General features: G+C 35.9%; 1 protein-coding gene across 1 annotated transcript in view; it reads left to right on the top strand.

The window, feature by feature from the left end:
- The first annotated feature begins 591 nt into the window (after positions 1-591).
- Positions 592-17,743, top strand: part of RNASEH2B (ribonuclease H2 subunit B) — a 126,961-nt gene continuing 109,809 nt past the window's right edge. The window contains exon 1 of the mRNA XM_067712963.1: positions 592-695. The gene's annotated coding sequence lies outside the window, so the exon portion shown is untranslated. The remainder of the gene's footprint in view (positions 696-17,743) is intronic.

A 17,743-nucleotide genomic window follows, 5' to 3' on the forward strand; every position in this document is an offset into this window, starting at 1 on the left:
TGCATGGGAAAGCTACTCCAGTGAGTCCATTAGTCGAGAAGTGCAGTCATCAGAGATACGGGGAGGGATTTGGGGTCCTTTAAGGTTTCTTTAACTCTGGGATAGTATGACCCAATATAATCCTCCCAACTCTCCAGTGAAGGTTCCTTCTAATTCTCAGTGTTTTCTTCGCCTATGAAAACAAATCTGGATGCCAAGGTAAAGAAAACCTTTCTTAAACAAAAACAAGTATGTTCACACTAATTATAACTAAGTAAAAATGCATGTCTGTGCATTGACAGAGAGGAAATTACTTTGGAGGGAAGTAAATAGTTTAATATTGATTAGATTCTCTTGATCAAGTTACTTAAGTTCATAATGAAGAAGAGAAATTCTTTTTTATGTGTATGTGTTTTTTTAATCCTCAGACATTGAAATACATTAGGTTCAGCAGAGACTAACTGTGAATAACAAAAACGAACCCCTAATTTCACAAAGCACGTCAGATCTCCAGGGGTGCTCCTCTTTCCAGATACGCAGGAAATCCTAGTAGGCCAACTCTTCCACTATCAAATGACTGACTCAAAAGCTTCTTGACAGATGGAATTCCAGCCAACTGCAGAATTGAAATCACTAGACACAGGCTGACCTGAGGCCCCACTATTCTACATACCAGGCTGACTCTGAGAGCCATGAGACCAACTGAACTGCAGGAGGTAAGAGAGAGGGGGCCAGAAAACCATAGAGCCTACGGGATGGTACATGAGGCTTCAATAGCTGCCTGGTTTTTCTGGTATCCTTTAGAGAGCACTAGATTATCCAGCAACTCAAGGCTTTGTCTGTCTTGGCCATGAGCCACCTTTTCCTTTGCCATGACCTGAAATGGCTGATGTGCCAAAGCTGGATATATGAGGTCCTAACTGAGGAAAAGTATACATAGACTATTGAGATGAGTCAACAGCATAGCAGATCTGCCTTTGATCTAAAACAGCTCCAAAGTTATATACGCTGCGCTACCAGACCAGGTAACAAATTATACACTCCCTACTCACTATGCTGACAATTTGAGGCCACTGGATAATAAAAGGCACATTCAAAGGATGAAGTACTGGACACCAATATTTTTGCTTCACAGTATCTATTTCACTATTTTTTTTAAATTTAATTTAATTTTTTTTTGTGGTACGCGGGTCTCTCACTGTTGTGGCCTCTCCCGTTGCGGAGCACAGGCTCTGGACGCGCAGGCTCAGCAGCCATGGCTCACGGGCTCAGCTGCTCCATGGCATGTGGGATCTTCCCGGACCGGGGCACGAACCCGCGTCCCCTGCATCTGCAGGCGGACTCTCAACCACTGCACCAACAGGGAAGCCCCTATTTCACTATTTTATGTAAACCATACCCTAATTTCCCAGTAGCTTTCCTCCTCCTCTACACTCAGTCCGTGTCATCAGGTAGGATGAACCCGTCCCATGGCAGAAGTGGACTGGAGCATCTAGGCTGAGGCCAGTCACACATCAGTACAAGTTCCCATTGTGAATGGTCAGGAATAGGCACATGACCCAACTACAGCCAATGACAATCACATTTAGGATGCTTTCAGCTGAATGTACTGTATAAGAGAAAATAATGGAACTAGAAGAAGGTGTAGGCCAAAAGATGAAACAGCAAAAAAGGTGAATTCCCCTTTAACAAGAAAGCTTCACATAAAATAGTTTAATCAATAAGTTATTGTCTCAGATCACAAGTCTTAAGGTAGGATGGCTCCAGGGTTGATTAATCCTTAGGAGTGTCAGATATCCAGGGGTACTCCTCTTTCCAGAAACACTGGAAATCTAGCTTCATGAGGCTAACACTCCTAATATCAGATGGCTGACTGCAGTGACCCCTTGTGGATGTGAAACTGAGAAGACGTAAGTTCTGGAGCTTCTGCAGCCATCTTGTGAGTTTGAGGGGAGAGCCTGCCTAGGAATGAGCCAAAACTTAAGAGAGAAAAGCCAAGAGATCTAGAGAGAGACCAGTGGTCTTATAACACCATCTGAGCCCCACATTGTGCGGCACAAGAGGAGAGCCCCATCTCTGAGCTTTTCAGTTATACAAACCACTAAAATCTGTTTTGCTTGAATTTACTTTAGGTTGAGTTTACTGCCTCTTGCCGCAGAAAGTCACAAGTGAAGCAAACTGCTTGACGTATGTTACAGGATAGATAAGCTAATGCAGTGACCCTATGATCCAGTGCCCCTCAGGCAAACACTGCTAAAAGGTCCCTCCAACCTTTCCAGCAAGGCTTATGTCATTTACCTCATCTTTCTACTACCTTAGCAGTTGTGAGAAAAGATATTTGAGCAACTCTCATCATTCCTAAAGACTGACGGGAGCATTAGAAAATGACCAACGGAGACATTCATGACTCTGGGCAGTGTGGGATGGAAAAGGGAAAAGGATGGAAAACTCAGTGAAGTGAGAAGCAATTTTCTACCCATTAATATACAAGGTAGAGCATTGTTAGATAAACAAGTATTCTGGTGCTTTATTAATCCAAAGGTTCTTTTCCCACATGAGCAAAAGATACGAACCCCTATGTGGAATCATGAAGAAGCCGGGCACAGTGAGAACAGAAGGGATCTGGAAGAAGATACAGCTATGTGGAGCCTTTCTCAAAGGCCTTGGCAAAGCCCAGATACATTTGAGCCCTCCTTATATACTTTGGCAATTTCCTCCTAAAGGGATCCAAGAAAATTCCAGAAATGGAGCCGTTAACCTTCAACACACTCTGGTGAAGTTCATAGGTGGGGGCAAAACAAAACATGTGCAAAGAGACCAAAGAGTTATTATTCTTGAATGAAAATTATGATTGAGGAGAAACAGATGCTTAAGCGATGTACAGAGATATGAAAATGTACTGTAGAAGAGAAAACAATGGAACTAGGAAAAAATGGAAGCCCAAAGAAAAAAGAGCAAAAAAAGATCAAATTCCCTTTTTAAACACACAATTGTAATGTTTGAATATGCCAAGTCATAAAAACGCACATGGAAGTCTAATTTTGGCCTAAACATTTGATTTTCAGAAAAAAAAAAATGCAGTCCTGCCACAAAACCTCTGAATTGCCAAAAACAATTGTTTACATAGGGCAATGTGTTTTCAGGACATCTTGTATGTGCTGCCTGCCCAGACCTTGTTAAGCTGGTGAAGCTAAGGGAAGCTTGGTAAAACTAAGTGTAGAAGAATAGGGAAGTTTAGTAAAGGGAGGGAAAAGAGAAGTTAAAAATGCTGAACCCCATCTGCTTGTGCTGACATAATCTGATGTGCAGTTTAACTCCTCGACACAAAATGCAATTCTTTCTGGACATACACATCATTTTACTCGGTTCTGCCTTAATAATAAGTTTATTTCCAGGAAGAATTCTTGATGTTGGCAAAAAAAAAAAATCAGAAGTGGTTTTTAAAAGAGTAAATATAACTTTTCCTATTTCTTCTACCTTTGGTAGATGATTTCGTGCTTAAGAGTAAGAGAATGGCCATGGATTTTCATGCTGCCTATACATGATTCCAACAAGACAGCCCTGCCGGGTTTTCCCCTTTATTTCTGATTACAAGATGTAACCCCTGAAGAATATCCTTTCCCTTAATGGGAAAAATCTAAAGCCTGCTTGGGTTCCTGAACAGTGATCCCTTTCCTATGGTAATTATAATGAAAAAAAGGGGGTGAGAGAGGGGATTGGGGGCACATGGTTTTGTGTTTAGCTTTTGCTACAAGGTCACCATGCCTGTGTCTCCATGAAGTCAAAACTTCATACTGGGAGGTTCAGTTCAGTCTCCAACTCTTAAACCCTCAATTATATGTGTAGATATGGCTTGTAATATTGAAGTTGGGGGAGAAATAGTAAGAAAAACGGAGAAGAGATAAATATGGGGAGTTCTTAAATACAACTAAATTCCAGGTTCTTTAATCTTAGTGGGGAAAAAATGTGACCACCCTCATCGCTCTTCATGATCACCCTTATTTTCAAGCTCTGGTAGGTACCCTTTTAACATGATGGGGAAAAAAAATGCTTGACTTGGATTGATATATTTTTTAAAATTTGATCTTCCCTGTCCCTTTCCTTACATTCATCCTCATACCCTTATGCATTGTTTTTTCCTCTAAGAAATTATCTACTCTTGTTCTCCAGTGTCTCTTCTGTCAGGATTTATGGTTGAACAGACACTGGGGTTTTATCCACCCTCTCATTTTCTCCTCTCTCCCTTCTATTTTTCCAGTGATCCCTTTCCTATGGTAATTATAGTGAAAAAAGGGGGTGAGAGGGGTGAGAGGGGGGATGGTTTTGTGTTTAGCTTTTGCTACAAGATCACTACGCCTGTGTTTCCATGAAGTGAAAACTTCACACTGGGAGATTCAAGTCAGTCTCCAACTTAAACCCTGGGTGCAGCAAGGGAGAACTAAACCAGTTTTTTTTTTTTAACTTTATTTTATCTATTTTTTTTATACAGCAGGCTCTTATTAGTTATCTATTTTATACATATTAGTGTATATATGTCAATCCAAATCTCCCAATTCATCCCACCACCACCACCCACCCCCGACTTTCCCCCCTTGGTGTCCATATATTTGTTCTCTACATCTGTGTCTCTATTTCTGCCTTGCAAACCAGTTCATCTGTACCATTTTTCTAGATTCCACATATATGTGTTACTATACTATATTTGTTTTTCTCTTTCTGACTTACTTTGCTCTGTATGACAGACTCTACGTCCATCCACCTCACTAAAAATAACTCAATTTCGTTTCTTTTTATGGCTAATATTCCATTGTATATATGTGCCATATCTTCTATATCCATTCATCTGTCGATGGACACTTAGGTTGCTTCCATGTCCTGGCTATTGTAAATAGTGCTGTAATGAACACTGCAGTACATGTCTCTTTTTGAACTATGGTTTTCTCAGGGTATATGCCCGGTAGTGGGATTGCTGGGTCATATGGTAGTTCTATTTTCAATTTTTTAAGGCACCTCCATACTGTGCTCCATAGTGGCTGTATCAATTTACATTCCCACCAACAGTGCAAGAGGGTTCCCTTTTCTGCACACCCTCTCCAGCATATTTTGTTTGTAGATTTTCTGATGATGCCCATTCTGACTGACATGAGGTGACACCTCATTGGAGTTTTAATTTGCACTTCTCTAATAATTAGTGATGTTAAGCAGCTTTTCATGTGCCTCTTGGCCATCTGTATGTCTTCTTTGGAGAAATGTCTATTTAGGTCTTCTGCCCATTTTTTGATTGGGTTGTTTGTTTTTTTTAATATGGAGCTGCATGAGCTGTTTATATATTTTGGAGATTAATCCTTTGTCCGTTGATTCATTTGCAAATATTTTCTCCCAATCTGAGGGTTGTCTTTTCGTTTTGTTTATAGTTTCCTTTGCTGTACAAAAGCTTTTAAATTTCATTAGATCCCATTTGTTTATTTTTGTTTTTATTTCCATTACTCTAGGAAGTGGGTCAAAAAAGACCTTGCTGTGATTTATGTCAAAGAGTGTTCTTCCTATGTTTTCCTCTAAGAGTTTTATAGTGTCTGGTCTTACATTTAGGTCTTTAATCCATTTTGAGTTTATTTTTGTGTATGGTGTTAGGGAGTGTTCTAATTTCATTCTTTTACATGTAGCTGTCTAGTTTTCCCAGCACCACTTATTGAAGAGACTGTCTTTTCTCCATTGTATTTCCTTGCCTCCTTTCTCATAGATTAGTTGACCATAGGTGCATGGGTTTATCTCTGGGCTTTCTATCCTGTTCCATTGATCTATATTCCTGTTTTTGTGCCAGTACCATACTGTCTTGATTACTGTAGCCTTGTAGTATAGTCTGAAGTCAGGGAGTCTGATTCCTCCAGCTCCGTTTTTTTCCCTCAAGATTGCTTTGACTATTCGGGATCTTTTGTGTCTCCATACAAATTTTAAGATTTTTTTAATTCTAGTTCTGTAAAAAATGCCATTGGTAATTTGATAGCGATTGCATTGAATCTGTAGATTGCTTTGAGTAGTACAGCCATTTTCACAATGTTGATTCTTCCAACCCACGATCATGTTATATCTCTCCATCTGTTTGTGTCATCTTTGATTTCTTTCATCAGTGTCTTATAGTTTCTGAGTACAGGTCTTTTACCTCCTTAGGTAGGTTCATTCTTATATATTTTATTCTTTTTGTTTCAATGGTGAATGGGATTGTTTCCTTAATTTCTCTTTCTGATCTTTTGTTGTTAGTATATAGGAATGCAAGAGATTTCTGTGCATTAATTTTGTATTCTGCTAATTTACCAAGTTCATTGATTAACTCTAGTAGTTTTCTGGTGGCATCTTTAAGATTCTCTATGTATAGTATCATGCCATCTGCAAACAGTGACAGTTTTACTTCTTCTTTTCCAATTTGTATTCTTTTTATTTCTTTTTCTTCTCTGATTGCCATGGCTAGGACTTCCAAAACTATGTTGAATAATAGTGGCAGGAGGGGTGGATTAGTGCCTTCCCACACTGGCTTTCTGTGCTAGGAAAACAAGAGAGACCAGCAGACCTGCTTGCTTTATTTGTTTGGTCATTTTAATCATTTTGTTTCAAAATATTATTGAGAATGGTCAGAAAAACTGAAACAGGTAAAAATCATTTAAAAAATAAAAATCTGCTCAGCATGATTGAAGTGACCCATTTTTTTTTCCTTGGATGTAAAAGATATAAAATACTTTAAAATTTATGTTTACATAAAAATATAACATTACATATTTCAGTATAAAGACTGTCTATTTTTAAATTGTCATCATCTGGTTCTCTGCTCACTGTTAATTAGCAAGTGGGATCTTATAGATGCTAATCTGACCATAAAACTCAAATGTTCCATAGAAGTGATCAAATTTCCAAGTATTTGTTCAAAAAAATCATATGTAAATTTTATTTGGTCTGTACTTCCCATTTGAAAATTAAAACCACATTCAATAGGATCTTAAATGCCTCTGTTCAACTATCTAAGCTTCCTCAGAAGCTTAAATTGTAGTCTTTGGTGGATCATTCTTAGATAATGGTAGATAATTTGTTAAAGAAACATGAAAGGAATTCTTAATGCCCTATTCATTTTAGCTAAGAATAAAATCTAATACTTTAAGTGAACGTTATTTTAATATACAATTCTTCTTAACAATGCCTTATTTTTTTTTAATTTTAATGACTATTATTCCAAAACCAGGGTAAAATCTAAAATATATATGGTGGGCAATATATATTTTTTGCCCATATATATATTCATGTTTCTAATTAAAACTTTTGTAGCCCCCTTAAATTTCCATGCTAATATTTTAAATTCCCAAATTTAACACTCATAGAGGAAGCAATGCAGTATGCAAGCTAACAGATTGGGCTCTTATGGATGATAGAAACATCTGCCTAGAGAATTCAAAGAAAGAAACTGAAAAACTATATGAACAAAGAAGAACTGACTTCAGATACGTGTAGTCAATATACAAGAACTGATTAGCATTCCTATGTACCACAATAGCCAATTAGAAATGTCAGAGGGAAAACGGTCCAATTCATAAAAACAACAAAGCTACAAAATAGCTGGCAATATACTAAACATAAAATTTTTCAAAACTTATGGTAAAAACTACATGTAAAACAAAATTACTACAAACTATAAAAGAAGATCTAAATAAATGGAGAAAAATACTTCTTTTCTAATTGAATAGTCCACATTTGTAAAGCTATCAGTCTTCTCTAAGTTAATCTATAAACCCAAAGCAATTCCAAGAAAACCTCAATAAAATCTTTATGAAGCCAAGCAAGCTCATTCCCAAATTGAACTTCTCAAGTTGATCTAGAAGAGAAAGCCTCAAAATGGCCAAGAAATTTTTGAAATAAGAACAGTGAGGAGGGACTTTCTCTAACACATATCAAAATGTACTCTAAGCTGTACTAATTTTAAAAGTGGGGTAATGGTACTGAAAGGGACAAAGAGATAATAGAGTAAAAACAGGTATTTATATATATACTAGAAGCATAATCTCTCTATATAGTCTATATATAAGTATTTCATTTATGTCATATCAGTGAAGGAAAAATTAGTGGTATTACAATTGGCTATCCATTTGGATGAAAACAAAGATCTGTTCCAACTTCATATGCAAGCATAAATAATAAAGTGCTAAATACTTTAGTTAGAAAATACTGTTGTATATATTTATAATTACTGAGTGGGAAAGGCATTTCTAAACATGATATGGTATGTATACATCATAAAGGGAAAACTGGATAGATTTTATTACATAAACTATGAAAACTTTATTTGATGAAAGACATCATGAATAACATTTAAAAACAAGTACAGTCTGAGAAAATATATTTGCAACATAAAAAACAGGCAAAGGATTAATATATGAATATACAAAGAATAACTATAAACTTTTTTTACAAGATGGATTTTAATGAAATATAGGCAAAGGATATAGAGAAAATTAATGGTCCAATAAATATATGAAAAGATAGTCAGTCTCACTGATTATCAGGAAAATGCAAATGAAATCAACATTCAGTGGTACAACCACTATGGAGAACAGTATGGAGGTTCCTTTAAAAACTAAGAATAGAACTACCATATGATCCAGCAATCCCATTCCTGGGCACATATCTGGAGAAAACCATAATCCAAAAGGATACGTGCACCCCAATGTTCATTGCAGCACTATTTACAACAGCCAAGAAATGGAAGCAATCTAAATGTCCATCAGTGGAGGAAAGGATAAAAAAGATGTGTTACTTATATACAATGGAATATTAGTCAGCCATAAAAAAGAATGAAATAATGCCATTTGCAGCAACATGGATGAACCTAGAGATGATCATACTAAGAGAAATAAGTCAGACAGAGAAAGAGAAATATCAGAGGATATCACTCATATGCAGAATCTAACTTTTTAAAAAAAGAGATACAAATGAACTTATTTACAAAACAGAAACAGACTTATATACATCGAAAATAAATTTACAGTTACCAAAGGGGAAATGTGGGGGGAGGGATAAATGAGGAGATTGGGATGAATACACAGCACTACTATATATAAGATAGATAACCAACAAGGACCTACTGTATAGCACAGGGAACTCTACTCAATATTCTGTGATAACCTATATTAGAAAAGAATCTAAAAAAGAATGAATATATGTATATGTATAACTGAATCACTTTGCTGTACACCTGAAACTAACACAACATTGTAAATCAACTATATTCTAATAAAATTAAAATATTTTTAAAAATTCAGATATGGCCTTACTCCTTACTTCTCAACCCCTCAGGTTGGCAGAAATAAAAGTTGATTAATATATACTTAGCCAACAATGTAGGGTAATGGCTAGTCTCATATGCAATTCGTAGGAGTGTGCTGAGTCAGTCTTTTTGGAGGATAATTTTATCCTACGGAAATAATCACATATGAATCCAATTGTAGTCACAACGTGTGTAATTTTTTTAAAAAAGAAAAAAGACGCAAATAACTAGAATACCTGTCTGTAGAGGAAAGGATACATAAAATCATGGAACATCATGGAATACCAGGATAGCATATATCTCTATTACAATGAATGCTGATACAAAAAAATAGGTAGAACTGCAGGTGCTAACATGGAAAAAAGCAAGTTGCAGAGCAATGCAGTCACCTGGCAGATATTAATAGTGGGTATCTTAACTGGTCGGGCACTGTTCTAGACGCTGGGACACAGAAATAAGTAAAACAAGCACAAATTCCTCCCTTAAACTTACATTCTAGTGTAAGTTTGACTGTAAACAAATCAACAAATAAATGTCACCCATAAAGTCCAATAATGATAAGTGCTGTGAAGAAAAGGAAAGCATGGTGTGTCATTTTTTTACTGCATTCAGCTGTAGGAGAAAACCCAGTTAGTTGAGGCTTAAGTGAATAAGGATTTAGCATGTGTAACAGAAACTCAGGTGAGGGAGAGGGAAGCTGATGATAGGTTATGAAAGAATGCAGCTCCTTTTAGCTTCCTTTTGTACCATCCTCAGCATGTGGCTTTCATCCTCTTGGTTGCAAGATGGCAACTGCCCATCCATGCATTTGGTCAGGATTCCAGGCATGAAGAAGGAGGAAGAAAAAACAGGTATCAACAGAGTTCTTTTTATGTAATTGGCCAGAACACTGTCATATGGCCACCCTTAGTTGAAAAGAAGACTGCAAAATAAAATATTTGGTTTTTGTAACATCAAGAGAAGAGTCAAATAAAAGAGAGCTTGGATGTGGAGAGTGGGACAGCCAACCTACAGACACTGTGAGTCTGCTACGCACAGTGAAGGGATACATACTAATAGGCAAGGATTATCCTAACACCAGCACCTGGAAAAGACAATACAAGAAAACTACAGACCCAGGTCCTTCAAAAACAAGCCCCCAATATGCTAATAAAATTTTAGCAGATTGAATCCAACAATATATAAAAATTATAATACATCATAGCCAGTTGAGGTTTATTCAGGAATGCAATATTGATTTAATATTTGAAAATTATTCAGTGAAACACACCACACTAACAGTCTAAAAAAGAGAAACTATATCATAATATCAATAGATACAGAAAGGCATTTGACAAAATACAACATCTATCCCTGATAAAAACTTGCAGCAAACTAGGAATAGAAAGAAACTTCCCCGACCTGAAAAAGTACGTCCTTGAAAACATGCAGCTATACCGTACATATGGTAAACGACTGAATGCTTTTCCCCGAAGATCTGGGACAAGGAAAGAATGTTCACTATCACCATTTCTAGTCAACATTGTTCTAGGAGATTCTAGCTAGTGGGAAAAGGCAAGAAAAATAAACATCCAGATCAGAAAGAAAAATGTAAAACTATCTTTTTCTGCATTCAACATGATTATCTATGTAGAAAATCCAAGGGGAATCTATTTTAAAAATCACTAGAACTAACAAACGAACTTAGCTTGTTTTCAGGAGGTCAATATTCAAAACTCAATTGTATTTCTATATACTAGCAACAAACAATTAGAAATTGAAACTTTAAAAGATATGTCATTTATAACAAATCAAAAAGTAAGAAACAATTAGGGATACATATGACAAAATATGTGCAATACTTGTATGCTGAAAATAAATTGCTGAGAGAAATAAAAGATCAAAATAAATGGAAAGATACACCATGTTCATTGATCAGAAGCATTCGATATTAAGATGTCAATTCTTCCTAAATGGATATACAGATTCAACATTAACTCATTCAAAATTTCAGCAGGCTATTTTGTATAAGCTGACAAATTGGCAATAAAATTCATATGGAAATGCAAAGCCCTAAACTAGCCAAAGCAAGTTTGAAGAAGAACAAAGCTGATTTCAAGACTTTTTATAAGCCACAGTAATCAAGACAGTGTGGTGTTGGAATAAGCAAAGCAAATAGATCAATGAAACAGAACAGGGTCCAGAAATAGACCCACACATATATGATCAATTGATTTCTGACAAAATTGCTAAGGCAATTAAGTAGGGAAAGAAAATCATTTCAACAAATGGTGCTAGAATACTTGCAAAAGATTTAGAATAGTGAGAAATATTCTGAAAGAGAAGAGTGGAACGAGAGAACTTATACTATATATATGTATGCATACTCAGGTGATTTTTGACAAAAATCTATCAATGGGGGAAAGTCTTTTTAATTGATGCTAGAAAGAACTGGATATCCATATTTTAATAATAAACTTCAACTCCCATGTCACTTTGTAGAGGAAAATTAAGATGTGTCATAGTCTTAAATGTAAACAATCTATAATCATACAGCTTTTAGAAAAAAACAAGTATTCTTAGACAAGACTCCAAAAACACTAACAAACAATAATAGGATAAATATTGACAGATTAGACTCCATCAAAATGAAATGTTCTGGTACTCAAGAGCCATTACTGAGAAAATGATTGCCAAGTCACAGACTGGAGAAAATATTTACAATAAACATCTGACAAAGGACTCTATCTTAATATATACAAGTTGATAATTGAAAAAATCCTGTTTTTAAAAAGGGCACAAAATTTGAACAGAATTTCACAAAAGAAGACGTGAATAGCCAACAAACAGAAGAAAAGTAACTGAACATCATTAGTTATCTGGAAAAAGCAAATTAAAACCACAATGTGCTGCAATTTCATATTCAATACAATGGATTAAAAAAAAAAGACTGACAACAACAAATGCAAATGTAGGAAGGATGTGGAGCAATTGAAACTCTCATACATCGTTGGTGGGAGTGTAAAGCATGGTACAAGCAACTTGGAGAACTATTTGGCATCTTCTCATAAAATTAAACATACATGTCCCCTATGACTCAGCAATTACATTTCTAGGTACTTAGCAAGAGACATTCAAACATACGTTAAGTAGGGTGTCCCTGGTGGCGCAGTGGTTTAGAGTCCGCCTGCTGATGCAGGGGACAGGGGTTCGTGCCCCGGTCCAGGAAGATCCCACATGTCGCGGAGCAGCTAGGCCCATGAGCCATGGCCGCTGAGCCTGCGCGTCCGGAGCCTATGCTCCGCAACGGGAGAGACCACAGCAATGAGAGGCCCGCGTACCGAAAACAAAAAAACAAAAAAAACAAAACATATGTTAATTAAAGGACTTGTAAAATAATATTTGTAAGAATTTTACTCACAATAGCCCAAAACTGGAAAAACACACATGTCAGTCAACTGGGAGAGTAGATAAACTATGTATATTCACAGAATGGAACACTTGCCAAGAAAAAAAAAGTTTAAAATGATTGATAATAGCAAAATATACCTGAAACTTGCAGATACTAATCTGATTTCAGCAAGTGAGCAAAAAAAAAAAAAAAAAAAAAGAATATTACAGTAGGTGGCAAAATTTTGGCCCCAAAGTCATGTTGTTATACCTGTGAATATGTTACATGACATGGCAAAATGGACTTTGCAGATGTACTTAAGGTTACTTGTCAGCTGACCTTAAAATTGGGGGATTATTCAGGATTATCCTGGGAGGTCCAATTAATCATACGAATTCTTGAAAGCAGAGGCTGAAGGGGGAAGTGAGAGAGATTTGAAGCTTGAGAAGAACTCAGACTAGCTTGAAGATGGAGGAGTCCATGTGGAAAGTGTGAGAAGGAAATGGATTCTGCCAACAACCAGTGCTTGGAAGATGACTGAGCTCCAGATGAGAACCTCCCCTCAGCCAACACCTTCGTTTTGGCCTTGTGAGATCATGAGCAGAGAATTAAACCATGCTGTGCCAGATTTCTGATCTATAGAAACTGTGAGATGATAAATGTTTGTTGTTTAAGCTGCTAAGTTTGTGGCAATTTTTTATGCAGAAACAGATAACTAACGTACCATATGATTCCATTTATTTTAATTACTAGAACAGCCAAAACTAATCTATGATAATAGAAGTCAGAAAATAGTTGTCTGTGTAAAAGGAGAGAACTAATTGAAAGAGGCACAAGGGAAATTTCTAGGGTAATAGAAATATTTTATATGTTGTTTTACGTGGTGATTACATGATTTATAAAATCATCAAAATTCATTAAACTTTATATCTCCATCAAACACAAACAAACAAACACAGTGAGAGACCCTACATACCCACTAGAATGACAAAAATAAAAAAGAGTGACAGTAAGTGTTGGCTAGGATGTGAAGCAACTAGAACTCTCATGCACTTCTGGTGAGAGTATAAAATGGCATAACCAATTTGGAGAAGTGTTTGGAAACTTCTTATAAAGTTAAAGATACATTTTTCCCCATAACCCAGCAATTCCACTTGTAGGAGTTTAAGAAAAATGAAAACTATGTTTACGAAAAGACTTGTGCAATAATGTTCATAGCAGCCTTATTCATCATAATGGCCCCAGATTAGGGCCATTAGGTTGAAAAAATAGCCTAATGTCCATCAAGAAAAGAATGGAAAAACAAGTTGCCGTATATCCATACAATAATACAGTGTATACTGAGTGGCTAAAAGGAATGAATGATACTCATAGCAACATGGATGAATCTTAAAAATACTATATTGAGCAAAATAATTCCTGTACAAAAGAATACATAGTGTTGATTCCATTTATATGAAGTTTGTGAACAGTAAAAAATAACTATGGTGATAAAAACCAGGAATTCGTCGCCTTTGGGTTTGGGAGATGGGTAATTAATTGGAAAGGGCCAGGAGAAAACTCTCCAGGGTGATGGAAGTATTCTATAATTTGTTTCAGGGGGTGATGACAGGAGTGAATAATTGTCAGAACTCATTCAACTGAATATTGGAGTCCTGCACATTATATTATATGTAGATTGTATCTCATTGAAAATGAAAAAGAAATCCTAAGAAAGTAGGAATAGTATTTATTTAGTCAGCATTTACTCTCTTAGTGCAGTTAATTGAGTGTCTACTACATGCCCAGCCCCAAGCTAAGCCCTCATGCTGGAAGACAATTTTGTTTTGATGTTGTCTGTTGTTTTGACAGACGTGCTTCAAACCAGTCGTTTTCCCTTCCTTAATGACAAATTTCATCATTTCAAACAGGTCTTTATTACATTAATAGTGGAAAGTAACCTGTAGTCCACAGATGCTCAATGTAAGATGGTGTGGTATTTGCATATAACCTACACACATCCTCTCATATACCTTAAATCATCTCTAGATGACTTATAATACCGACTACCATGTAAATGTTGTATACATAGTTGTAAATACAGTGTAAATGCTACGTAAATCGTTGCCAGAGTGTGGCAAATTCAAGTTTTGTTTTTTGAAACCTTCTGGAATTTTTTTTCTGAATATTTTTGACCTGCGGCTGGTTGAATCTGTGGATGCAGAACCCACGGGATAAGGAGGCTGACTGTATTATAATTACACTATTAGCCTAAAACATATGTGTTTCCAGCAACTACAGTATGAAACACAATGTAGCTTATTTTCATAGGAAATGGAAAATTGTGTCTAAGATTTAGAATTCTGAGTCAACCTGAACCATATGAGTTTGAAAGCTAGCTTTGAGATTAAAGTGAAGGAAGCTATTGAGATTTACATTCCTTTTTCACTTCTATTCTGGCAGCATTTTGTTTGCAATGGATTGTTTATTCACTGCTTTCCTTCTTGCTGATACCATCCAAGATACGTTTTTAACATTATACTGTGGTGATTCTGAAGATTTGAAGTTTTTATAGAGAGTAGAGGGATTATTATAGAGATATAAAGTTTATTTTAAAATTTCATTTCACCTTTGCTGAGCATTTTTCTTCAAAATTTAAAGCAGTTCACAAAAGGAGAAATACAAATGATTAATAAACATATGACAGAAGTTAAGCCATTCTAATAACAGAAGAAAAATACATTACAAATTAGATACTATGCTTTTGCCTCCAAATTATCAAAGATTTATAAAAGTGACATTATCCAGGTGTGGCTGGGATGTATTATAGGTTGCTAGTGGAAATGTAAACTGGTACAATTTTTGGAAAAGCAATGTGGCTTCGTGCATCAGTACCCTTACAAATACGGAAGCCCTCTCTTCGCATGGTGCCATGTTTAACTGAAACTCAGTCATATCAGAACTGTGCAAAGTGACCTGTATTGCTTTAGATACAATAATTCCACATTGAGGAATCTATTTTGAGAAAATAAATAGGGATGCCCGAAAAGATTAACATATAAGTATATTTATGGGGCATTATTTATAATAAAAATGGGAAATAATCCACATATCCAACCATAAGGAATTGGTTAAATAAATTATGGTGCTTCCATATAGTGGAACACTATGCTTCCATAAAAATCATGTTTTCAAACAATAGCTAAAGACGTTTGGAAGTGCTTATGATATAATACTCAATAAAAAAGCAGGAGGTAAAAATTATATACAGAATGAGCTCAGTTTTATGTGAATCTGTGAAGCCATGCTCCCAAGAATATACGCACATGATTCTAGTTTAAATTGAACCAAAATGTTAAGAAGGCTCTTTCTGAGTGATGAGATTATGGATAATTTGTAATTTTTCTTAAAGTTTTCTATACTTCCCCAATCTCTGTTATGAAGCTATACATTTAAATTTTATATTTTAATATTTATAGTAAATACATTTTATAGTACATTTTTTAAATCTGGAATTGTATAGAGTAAAAAGGTAAAGTTCCCAGTCTATTTCCCTGTACAAAGGTCCAAACTGTTTTCTGTGCACTCGCATAATGGTAAAGGTATATATGCACATTTTAAAATGACTTCATTGAAAATTGTTACTACATACAATAAGCTGCATCCATTTAACGTGTACAATTTAATGAATTTGACAGATGTACCTCCCTATTAAACTGGCACCATAATCAGAACATAGGACATTCCCATTACCACCCAAAGTTGTTTCATGTCACTTTGCAGTTCAACACTCCCTCCACTAATCAATTTTTTGTTACCTTATTCTAGAACTTACATAAATGGAATTATATAGTATATAGTCTTTTCTATTTAGCTTCTTTTTCTCATCATTGTGGTTTTGAGATTCATCCATGTGGTGTGTATATAAGGAGTTCCTTTTTTATTGCTGAGTAGTATTTAATTGTATAGATCTACTACATTCTGTTCATGTATTCACCTGCAAATATTTGGCTTATTTCTAGTTTTTTACTATTATAGATAAATATTTTTTAGCATCTTTATTGGAGTATAATTGCTTTACAATGTTGTGTTAGTTTCTGCTGTATAGCAAAGTGAATCAGCTATATGTACACATATATCCCCATATCCCCTCCCTCTTGCGTCTCCCTCCCACCCTATTATCATTTGTGTATAGTATTTGTGTAGACATAATGTTTTCATTTTTCTTGGGTAAACACCTCGGGGTGTGTGTTAGTCTGGGTTCTCCAGAGAAAAAGAACAAATAGGATTATATAATAAATATCTATATAGATACATTTGTAGATAGATAGATGATAGATTGATTTATTGATAAAGAGAGAGAGAGAGAGAGACAGAAAGGATTTACTATAAGGAATTGTCTCACTTGATTGCGAAGTCCTAAAATCTGCCGTTGGCAAGCTGGCAACCCAAGAGAAATATTGGTACAGTTGAGTGTGAGTCCAAAAGTCTGAGTACCTTGAGAGCCAATGGTGTTAAGTTCCAGTCTGAGTCCAAGTCCCAGGGCAGGAGAAGACTGATGTTCTAGCTCAAAGATGATCAGACAGAGAGAGTGAATTCATCCTTCTTCAGCCATTTTGTTCTACTCAGGCCCTCAACAGATTGGGTGAGGCCCACCCTCAGTGGGGAGGGCAATCTGCTTTACTCTAACTGACTCAAACATTCATCTCATCCAGAAACACCCTCACAGACACACACAGAATAATGGTTGACCAAATATCTGGGCACCCAGTGACCCAATTGAGTTGACACACAAAATTAACCATCGCAGAATGGAATGAATGAGTCATACAGTAAATGTATGTTTACCTTTTTAAGAAGCTGTCGAAAATTTTCCAACGTGATTGGACCATTTTACATTCCTACCGTAGTACATGAGCTGTTGCACTCACTCCACACCCTTCCCAGCACTGGTACAATCAGTCTTTTTAATTTTAGCCATTCTAATAGGTGTTATCTCATTGTGGTTTCGATTTACATTTCCAGATGATGTAAAGCATCATTTCATGTGCTTATTTGCCATATGTGTATGTTCCTTGATAAAGTGTTCAAATTTTTTGCCCAATTTTTAA

The sequence above is a fragment of the Pseudorca crassidens genome, chromosome 18, assembly GCF_039906515.1.
Source record: "Pseudorca crassidens isolate mPseCra1 chromosome 18, mPseCra1.hap1, whole genome shotgun sequence".
Classification (NCBI taxonomy): domain Eukaryota; kingdom Metazoa; phylum Chordata; class Mammalia; order Artiodactyla; family Delphinidae; genus Pseudorca; species Pseudorca crassidens.